Below are 10701 nucleotides of genomic sequence, written 5' to 3'. Positions count from 1 at the left end.
GTTACATTTCATCTGCATTAAAGTAAATTGATCATGTCACTTTTCTATTATCTGGACTATCAAAAAGAGTACATCATTGATCATGCTGTCATTGCCGTTGCTATTATTGGCATCGGCAACTAATCAATTCCTTCTTATTCAGGTTTATTTATATTTACGACGGTTTTCACAAATCAAAGCTTTATCATTTATTACGGAACTTAATAATTTATTACGGAACTGTATATTACGTTACCTCTCGTACTGCACTTCATGCACGAGGATCTTATCTCATAAATCTTTAATTTGGACTATCAAGGAAGTGCGCGTATCAAAGCCATAAATACCGTTATTGGTGTCAGGAAGACATATTTCCTATCCCTTGTAATTTCGGTTCCGTTATATATACGAGGACATTCACATGTTAGAGCTTTAGAAGAGCTTGCATTATTCATCAGGAGTGTTACACCTTATCTGTGGCATACAGTGGCCAGATGAGACCTGCATGAAAAGAGACACTGCCCTCGAGAACAGCTTAGGGCAGATAATTGACGATGAAACAGTCTGATCACATCGTTTAACAATGCTGCTTTCACTTATGCCGTGTGATTGTTCAGAATACTTGAGATGGGATTTTGCACTTTTGAATGTCTACGACTTGAAGCAGAGTTTGTGTCATATATCACATTCGACTTCATTTTGAATGGATAAAAATTTGATGCTACGTGATGAATCATCGGATACTGTTGCAGGAGGAAGGTCATACTGTTACAGACATAAAGCTCACCAAAGACACTCCTTATAGGTGCTGCTTCTCACCCTGGTGCTTTAAGGCCTTTAAGATGGTACCTTACTGCACTTGGGGCATCCATGCGGCAGTGCGGGGTTCGTTCACTGCGGAACTGTTGTGTTATTTTCGCCGATGTGTTATAATATAGATATTGTTTGATACGCAAAAGTATGACTTAGAAGACAACAAAATACAAAAAAAAAAACGAAAGAAAATTCGTTCTTTGTCCCTAAAAGTGGAAGAGTACCCTTTCGAACCCCGCAGTGCCGCACTGGTGCCCCAAGTGCAGTGAGATACCACCTTACATTGTCAGCTCCTTTATGGACGTTTTGCACTCTGTTTTCTCCTCATCCATTTTCCTGACTGCTTGGATGTTTTGGTTCCTCATTTCTGGTTATCCCAGTGATTTTGTGTAACCATCTCTTCCTCGGTCTGCCTGCTGGCCTTTTCCAGATAGATATTATCAAAGACTCTTTAAAATTGTACATACTTCTTTCTCTGTTAAGAGAAATAGTATGGAAGCTAAACACTATCAGTGGACTAGCCCCCTGCTGTAGTGACCTAAGTGTGGCCCCAGGGCTATGAAACGGAGATGGGCACCGGTCAGAGCAGATCTCCAAGCAGATCCTACGGTAGCATAAGATAGTATCAAAAGCTGGCAGAGGAGTGAAGCCGGCTTAGGAGTGTGTTTGGCTACATGGCAAATGTACACCTCTTGACTTACTACACTCTTTGGCCAGTTTGGTACTATCTTTTGCCATTGTAGGATCTGCTTGGAGATTACGGTCCCGACGCATCGAAATGATGTATACACTGCCTCTGTTTAGTCTTTCCGCTCATCTTAGTATAGATTCAACTGGCAACATTTGACGGATCACATTTCTACTCTTAGGTGCTACTGCCAAGGCAATTTAGCAAACTTTTCATGAGAAAAGTAACTTTTCATAGTCCCAATGGGAATCTACCAATGGAGGAATTATCTTCGTGCTATTCGCAGCCTCTAAAGGGTCTCCAATTAAAGAAGCTGCGCAAACAGGAGCACGAAGGAGAACAATTACTGAATTAAACATGCGCTTTAACATTGTAATTGGTAGCCCTTTTAACGCGTATTGCTGTGAGGCAGTGATAAGCTGACTGTCGACCCAGACCTCGTTTCGCAGACTACAAAATCACACTGACATTTTCGTCTGAAAGGTCTAATCTGGAAATCGTTTCCGGAACTGTAGTCGCGAGAACATCATTAAAGACGGCGAGTGGATGGAGATGGAGGAAGTTCCGTTACACTCAGTCTGTTTCTTTTCATACACAACGGCAGGAAACCTTCAGTTGAAGGAAAGTTACTATTCATCATTTCCAGATCCTAATGAATGGGGAAATTATTTTGTGCCACCAAACAGTTCATAAGGTATGCATTCAAGGTGATTTGGCGTGAGCAAAACCACGAAAGGAGAACATTTATTAAACAGCTTAAGTAAAAATAGATTTAGATTAGTCGTTATAAATATTCCCTTTTGATTTATCCATGGGTATCATGTTCCTTCTTCGTTAATTATGCTTATGTATACCACTACTTCTTTACTTTGTATGCAATTGGCCCTCGGGCATGAATGTGCGATAAAGATTATAACTATTATTAAACAAGCGTGTTGACGTTGACTTTGCAACATTTTGCTGTAAAACTGAGAAAGTGACAGATTGTTTTCGGTCCAGGTCTCCTTGAGTATACTCCAAAACAATTTCGTTTGTACGGCGTAATGGCATCATTAAAAGTACACGGTTGACAACCGTAGCAGAAGTACGCCCATCCAAGTCAATCCTCGACTGTTACTTTCAAGCAATCTGGTGAAATTTAAACGAGAAAGTTGACTCTAATCGTTTCTATGTGTTACTTATCTCGGTAGTTGATGCTGCGATGAGGCGACCAGAAACATGAAATAGGTACAATTACATGACATTAGACCTGTGTTTTACATTTGCAAGACGTTATAGGCTAAGTATTTCTCTGTAAAGTAGCGATAGGCCAGTTGTCGGTGTAGTTCTCGTTTCGATGGCTCCGTATTGAAACCGACATTTTCGACTGTAGGACGTGATGTTGGCTTTATTTCCCGTAACTGAATCAGACAAAAGCCCATCCACGACATTTCTTCACCATCACTACCAAGCAATTTCGTGAGAATGAGAAAGGCAACTCTTATAGTCTCAAAGTGTTACTCAAATGAGGCCATTATTTCTCTGCTACATGGCTCTCAATAGTCCATAAGGTCCAGTGAATGAAGCTGTTAGGCGACAAGAAACACGAAATATGTCTCTCTCCCGGATAAAATTACAAGTAATACATGGGTTTTCGAATTTCCAAGACATTAGCAAAGTTTCTCTGTAAGATAGGCTACTTCCCGCACGGGTACCATTTTCGTTTTATTGACCCCCAAAATCGAATTGACATTTACTGTACATTCGTACGGCGTAATGTTGGCAACGAGTCCTAACACAACTCTTAACGTTTGGCGAACGTAAGAAATGGTACCTTAAGGTTAATAGGGCCACGTACACGGGAGGAAAATGTATTACAGTGCACTTTACAGTTCAATCCGCTAAACACACATTTACGTCAAAAGTTCTCTACAGTAGCGCTGATGACTGTGGAATGAACCTTGTGCAAACTTAAGGGTTAAGGATGCAAGTTACATCTACATGCAGGAACAGGATTTGCCATTTTTGAGTTACGGGGTTGTGTGGGTGAAGGGTTTGGGCGTTTCATGCATGGCATAAGCTGACATTTGCAAATAGTAAATTATGAGTATGGAAAGCTTTTAGAAAGTCAAAGTAAGAATCTGCTAATGTCTTTAACAAGTAGCGTAATACTTTGTATACGACGAGGAAAAGTCGTATCAAAATCACAGCTATACTGAAAGACCTATTACATAGGTAGTGCAATAGGTAGAACATTAATAGGATTTTTTTTAAGTTTATAGCGAAAGATATATGCGAAGTTCATTTACTATTGGAAAGATAGACGTATCCAACTGCAAAAGGTCTAATGTTTTGAAATAAAGAGGCGTGTCTATTATCTATAAGGACTATATACAGTCAAACCTGCCCGAGCGACCACCTCTTCTCAGCGACCACCTGGCCATTTCGACCGCTTTTTCTCGGTCCCGATTTTATTTCCCATTGACGTAAGCATTAAGCGACCTTTTCTCAACGACCACCTGGTCAACGCGACCGCGACCGGCCCAAATTGGGACCCATAACGACCACATCATTTTCAAAATTGAGGTTTTCATCGATATTTGATGATAACTAGCGCGATTTTGTGCCAAAATCGTTGTAAGAAAATCCGAATTTAGTTGTTACAGAAGTTTTTTTTTTTAAATCTATATCATTATCAAGTGAAGGAATGCTGAAACGTATGTAGCCTCATACTTTTTTAAGAAAGATCTGTGTAGCTCATACCTTTTTAAGAAAGATCTGTACGTGTGAGTGCTTTTGTCCAACTGTACTGTACATTCACCCGCGGTACGCTATCGGGAAATACCGGGCATCAAATTCGAAAGGTGCACCGTAGTTATTTCAGATCAAGAACATAGCGACGCATAAAGGCTTGTATGGTAACTGACAGCATCAAAGTTCCCTTACTGTCAAAAACGTTAGTGTACAAATACTTGAGCTTTAAAACACTGTATCGTATAAAAGCTCGATAAAAGCTTGGGGTTAGATTTACAATTTACAGTGTGCGTGTTGTATTTGACATTAAAGACCTCGCTTCTTTGCGTGCGTGCAGTGTGCTTGCTACTTGCCATTAAATACACATGTACAACGGAAACCATTTATACTTTGCATCGGGCATGTTTTGAGTCGATACTCTTCTCAGCGACCACCTGTCCAAATGGACCACTTTTGTCCGGTCCCCCGGGTGGTCGTCTTGGGCAGGTTTGACTGTATATATATCACTGCACCAGTGCGGCACTGCGGCGTTCGAAAGATTACTCAACGAATTTTAGAGATTAAGAACGACTTTTCTTACGTTTTGTGTATTTTGTTGTTGTCTTCTGGGTCATACTCTTACGTAATACGCAATATACAAATTATAAAAAAATCGTAGAAAATAACACAACAGCGCTGCCGTGAACGAACCCCGCAGTGCCGCACCGGTGCCCCAAGTGCGGTGAGATACTACCTTTAGATAGAGATGTAAATATGAAATATCAATAGAGATAAATGTACTAGACAGTTATAATCCACCTCGTACCTGTGCGAGTATCCAAGCAAAGCCGAGAAGTTGCAGCCTTGCCATCTTCTTCCTCACGCCTGTTCCGTTAAGACGATTCTTGTATGGAGCGAGTCAACGTTAACGTCTTGCGTGAATACGTCAAGGAAATTGGACACACGTAAGCTTTCGCCAGCCGTGGGGGTTCGCAGTTCAAAACGAAAGTACCAAGAAGACCTGGCTTTCAATTCTATCGGCGGATGTAGATCCTTCGTTCCGCCTGTGAAGTGGTAAAGAGGTGAAACGACAATGTACAGATGTTAGGTGAAGACTACAGATCTTCAATCAATGACAGTGACCCTATAGGCCTAAGTTTGACGCGATTTTTCAACGTTCAGCCAAAAGTAAAAAGGGCCAAGAGGTGCAGGTCTCAGAGTAAATCAAAGTAAGAGGGCGTATCGCATTTCAGTCTAAAGATAGAGATATAGCACAGACTCTAGGTCTTTAAGAGCGAAATACTTCACAGTAAATCACAAGTGCAAATGCCTTGAGTCAGTCGAGTCAGACAGTAATGCAATCTGTATCATATCAGGTCCATTTTTTAATTGAATGAAACTTTGAAAATCTAATACAAAGGCAAAGGCACATATGTTTCTAAGAGTAGATATTTGTAGTACATATTTGTACGGATTAATTCCAAGATAATCACACCCTTAGAAGTCTGTGAGACGTAGGTCCGTCTGATCTACTTAAAGTTACTGCAAGAGACTAAGATTACGAGCGTGTCAAAATGATGAATATGTCTATAGGTTACTGGTCGCATTGCGTATTACGAACGTCCAAGTTGTTACAACAGATTAAGGAATTTTAGTCGCAGGGAGACATTTTCTTTATCACATTTGATCCAAATTGCAACTCATTTTATAAACAAAAAATGAACTTGCTATGATTGCATTACGTCTATGTCACCCTCTCACTAATTATTAACTGTTACAGACCTGAACAACAAATTAAGACATTTCAGTCGCATTAAGACATTTTACTTTATTACATTTGAGCCAAATTTCAACTCATTTTATTAACATAAAATGAACTTGCTATAATTGCATTACGTCTATGTTACACTCTCACTACTCATTCGCTCATACAGACCTGAACAACAAATTAATGTATTTTTGTCTTATCATGACATTTTTCTTTATCACATTTGAGCCAAATTGCAACTCATTTTATTAACAAAAATGAAATTGCTATAATTGCATTACGTCTATGTCACCCTCTCACTAATTATTAACTGTTACAGACCTGAACAACAAATTAAGACATTTCAGTCGCATTAAGACATTTTACTTTATTACATTTGAGCCAAATTTCAACTCATTTTATTAACATAAAATGAACTTGCTATAATTGCATTACGTCTATGTTACACTCTCACTACTCATTCGCTCATACAGACCTGAACAACAAATTAATGTATTTTTGTCTTATCATGACATTTTTCTTTATCACATTTGAGCCAAATTGCAACTCAATTTATTAACATAAAATGAACTTGCTATAATTCCATTACGTCTATGTTACACTTTAACTACTCATTCACTCGTACAGACCTGAACAACAAATTAATGCATTTTTGTCTTATCAAGACATTTTTCTTTATTACCTTTTAGCCAAATTTCAACTCATTTTATTAACAAAAAATGAACTTGCTATAATTGCATTACGTCTATGTTACACTATAACTACTCATTCGCTCTTACAAACCTGAGCAACAAATTAAGGCATTACAGTCGCATTAAGACATTTTACTTTATTACATTTAAGCCAAATTTCAACTCATTTTATTTAAAAAAAAATGAACTTGCTATTGTATTACATTTTATGTCACCCTCTTGGTACTTATTCACTCTTATAGACCTGAACTACATTTCAGTGTCAATAAGACATTTTCTTTATTACCTTTGAGTCCAATTTCTACTCCTCTTATTAACAAAAAATGAACTTGCTATTAATATTGCATTACGTTTTATGGTACCCTCTTACTACTCATTCGCTCTTACAGACCTGAACAACAAATAAGGCATTTCAGTCTCAGGAATACATTTTTCTTTATTACCTGGGAGCCAAATTCCAACTCATTTTATTTTTTTCAAAATGAACTTGCTATAATTGCATGACGTCTATGTCACCCTCCCACTACTCATTCACTCGTATACAGACCTGAGCAACAAATTAAGGCATTTTAGTCTCAGAAAGACATTTTTCTTTATCGCATTTGAGCCAAATTTCAACTCATTTTATTTCAAAAAATGAATTTGCTATTGTATTACATTTTATGTCACTCTCTTACTACTCATTTACTCGTAGAGACCTGAAAAACATTTCAGTCTCAGGAAGACATTTTTCTCTATTAACCTTGAGTCAAAATCTACTCATTTTATCAACAAGAAATTAGCTTGTTATTGCATTATGTTTTATAGCACCCTCTTACTACTCATTCAGTCATACAGATCTGAACAACAGATTAAGGGGGACATTTTCCTTTATAACTTTGAGCCAAATTTCAACTCATTTTATCAACAAAAAATTGAACTTGCTATTGTTTTACGTTTTATGGCACCCTCTTAGTACTCATTCGCTCTTACAGACCTGAACGACATTTCAGTCTCATCAAGACATTTGTTTTTATTACCTTTGAGTCAAATTTCTACTCATTTTATTTAAAAAAATGAACTTGCTATTGCAATACGGTTGATGGCACCCTCTTACGACTCATTTACTTACACAGATCTGAACAACAGATTAAGGGAAACATTTTTCATTATAACTTTGAGCCAAATCTCAGCTCATTTGATTAAGAAAAGTTGGTATTGCATTGCGTTTTATGTCAGCCTCTTACTACTTTTCAAGTTTTTCAATGAAGATTATTTAACATTGAGCATTCGGCAGGGACCATCATTTAATGTGTGGCAGCTATGGGAGATACTGCCGGCATCATCTATGATGTTGAAAAGTGGCACAATCACAACCTGAAAAGATCCCCAGCTTCGATACATTTGATGCTAGATTTTTTGGCGTCGCCAAAGGCTAGAAAACGTACCAAATTGCAACAGCAGTAATGATAAGATCATACTAGCCATGTTCGAGTCACGTCAGGACAACGGATCAATTCTAAGCTATGACTTGAGGAGGATTCTTCTTTCTGTCCTAGAAATCAGAAAGCAAAATCCGTTTGCCATAAAAAATACATTTCTTTGTATTACTTGTCTCCAATAGTAAGCATGGATTTTCAAGTCAGCCCTGAGAGGTGCCGAAAACGCAGCTCGGCAAGGTTGGAGACCCATTAACGGTGCATCAAGGACAATCAGCGCGAGTTGAAAAATGTAAGGTTTAAAGTTTCACTTGAGCCTAAAAAGTGCCCCAAGGAGCTTATATCCAGTTCTCACGGTGTGCATGGATTTTCAATTCGGCACGGTGGGAACTGGCACTTCTTGCAAAGGTTAACAATACATTACACAGTAAGCAATGATTCCCAATGGAACCCGGAAATGGAAATGGGTAATAAATATCTAATTATCGACCGAATCTACGTTATAAGAGGATTTACTGCTGCGCGTGCCGAGTTAATGATGGCATTGGTCTCCATGTAACAGTTGGTGTTGCCTGAAGTTCCAGTAAGCCTAAAATGGACGACGGTACATTTCACTGTAGGTGGGGATGTTTGTACTTAAGCTTGAAAAGTGACGAGTGTTGAAGATCTTCCAGCTAGGATATGAAAGAAAAGTATGTTGGAATTCCAAGTTTAGCCGGTAGTATTTCATTTGGACGGTTAGAGTGGGTTCTGAATACGACCAAGTGAGAGGTGATGCGAAGTGGAGGTGTTTTCAAGAAACAGCAGTCTGTAGACCTGAGTCCATGATCCTCGATGAATTCTGCCTGTTAAATGCCAAGAGGTATATCACTAGAAGGAGTATAAATGTGACTTTTTTATGAGAATGGGTAAGAAATATCACTTGAAATCTTATATGATGGGACTACAGAAAAACATGTGCAAGGCATGCTTCCCCTGTGGCTAATGAGCTATGGAACTGGTTAGGTTAGGGGAGAGGTGAATCACGAAAAAAACTTTAACGGTTCTTGGTTTTAGATCAATGTGCAGATATTGGCATGTTGGCGCACCAAATCCGCTGTGTGTATTGGGCACACAGTTAGACAGATTAGCCGAAGAGGCTCAGTGGGCGTCACTCCACCGTCAGGGAAAATCGTGTTAAGTGCATTTCCCAAGGGCACAACTACGGGGCATGGTGGGTATCGAACTCATGACCTTTCGATTCCAAGCCGAACGCTCTACCAGTTACGCCACATTAAGGAAATGTGAATGCAAATAAATAGCTAATATAACCCTGGAGAAGACAATTTCGGCATATTTACGAGTGTGGCTATGTCCTGTTAGCTCCCAGTCAACTTAAGTTCAGTTAATCAACATCTCACGAATTCCCAAATATCTCCTTCACATACTTCGCTGAAGTCTCATTTTGGTGCACAATTCTTTAAAGTTTTCTCATCAAGTTCACACAAGAGTAATATTTACGCTCCTGGTAGTTTACCTCCTACCTTTGAAGTTAAGTGCATGAAAAATAGAAAGGGGTTCTGTTAAACCACAAAGGTGCTCTAAGTTACTATTCGTGATCCTCTGAGTCTTTTGAGTGAACCGTATGTACTCTACTGCTATCATTATTCATAGTTGACGCATAGCCATGCCCCTACCTTTTAATGTTCTAACAGAGAAGAAAATTGATCGGCGCGGCTGTCAAAAGTCTAAGTCCAGATGGTGGTAGCACGACATAGCGTGTTTTATTAGATATAGATGCCCTGAGGAATGCCAGCGCAACAGGTCTTAATTGCCATTCATCTTGAATACTAGGTTTGAAATAGTGCTTGCAGTAGGGCAAAGTTCCATCGTGTGGAATGAAACATGTGTAAAGTTTGACAGTTGGCCAAGTGGCACATGTTTAAACGTCTCGCTCTTCAAGAACAGACGGCATTATGCTGTGCAAATGGCTGAAGATTATATAAATATGAGAGTTAATCACTGTTATTGGATACAATATAAATAGACAAGTGGTGAAAGAAAATGTCAAAGCAATATACGTTCAAATTCATATAATGTGCTGTTATTATAGGCAAAATTAGCCTGATTAAATTCCGCCTATAGCAGCCAGCCACGGAGTTTACGTTGACCTAGACGAAAGGTAGCACTTAGACTTGATGGCCAGACATTAAAAAAGAGAGATTATTGTTGCAGATCAAATAAAAATGTCGATCTTTATTCAAAATGTCAACATTTAGTTCAGCACAGGTTTTGACATCTTGAAAATATTGTTGAAAAAACCTTGAGGTTTATTCATACATCGCGAGATTTTGCAAAACATTATGCGATTTTTTCAAACATTTTGACTTTTTTAAAAACTTGAGATGTTACTGTCAAACATCTTGAGATTTTATCGTCAAACGTCTTATCTTTTAATCATAATTTTAAAAATCAGCAGAATGTTTTCAAATGCCCCCGTGTACACGTACTATGCTACGGTAAATGTGATATATTTTGCCCTGTGTCTCAGACGAAGCGATGCATGCAGTGTGCCACACATCATTTCATGGAGGCATCTACAGGAATCAACTTGGTTTAGATCCACCCCATACACATAGCGTTAACAGAAAT

Source organism: Branchiostoma floridae, chromosome 10 (genome assembly GCF_000003815.2).
Source record: "Branchiostoma floridae strain S238N-H82 chromosome 10, Bfl_VNyyK, whole genome shotgun sequence".
NCBI lineage: Eukaryota > Metazoa > Chordata > Leptocardii > Amphioxiformes > Branchiostomatidae > Branchiostoma > Branchiostoma floridae.
Note: the sequence above shows the minus strand (reverse complement) of the source record.